The sequence below is a fragment of the Teleopsis dalmanni genome, chromosome X (genome assembly GCF_002237135.1).
Source record: "Teleopsis dalmanni isolate 2A chromosome X, ASM223713v2, whole genome shotgun sequence".
Lineage (NCBI taxonomy): Eukaryota > Metazoa > Arthropoda > Insecta > Diptera > Diopsidae > Teleopsis > Teleopsis dalmanni.
The window spans coordinates 25,092,266-25,093,060 of NC_051848.1; positions in this window are offsets into that span (position 1 = coordinate 25,092,266).

Genomic DNA, 795 nt, shown 5'->3' on the forward strand with positions numbered 1-795 from the left:
GGCCACACATATGCTGTTAGAATGCCCTGCGCTAATGCACATACGGAATAGGCTCCTGGGAATGTATATTCTAATGGAAGAGGCAATTAAACTCTTTAAAGTTGGTTCCAACAGGGCTTAAAGGCCTACTCTAAAATCTAAAATCTGATTGTTATGTGACAGGTAGAAAGAATATTTTACAAGGGTGTAAATAGGATATAGTTTGCTTTCATTATTATTATTCAATATCAATATCCAAACTTTAATACATATGATTGTTAAGCCCACTTGACGGTAAAAGGAGCTTCAAGTGAGTACTGCAGTTAGAATGTACAGCAGCCAAAAAGAAAATTTAGTTCATATCTTCAATATTAGATCTATTATTTACAAATTATACAATATAAATATGAATTATATTTTGATAGAAGTATCTTCATATTAAATTAGATTTATAATAAACTCTGCAGTTGGCAGTGCCCATTTCATTTTGAAGACTCGAATTGTTAAATTTTTGAATCTTTAAATTCGGCAATCCGAAAAGGTTCGTGCTTCCGAATTAATTTAATTTTAAATGAAATTAAAAAATAAATATTATTACAATTTGAAAGCTCTTAAAGTATTTTTATTTAAAATAAAATAAAAACTTTTCCATTTTTAATACCCGACGTGAAGTTTACGTGTTGTAAGTATTTAATTTAAATTGTTTTCGTTTCCTGTGAATTTGAATGGAACGCATTTGTATGAGTTTAATGAGCATAAAAATTATAAATAAAATCGGAAAAGGGTTTGCTTTTTTGCGAGTTGTCAGCAAAAATT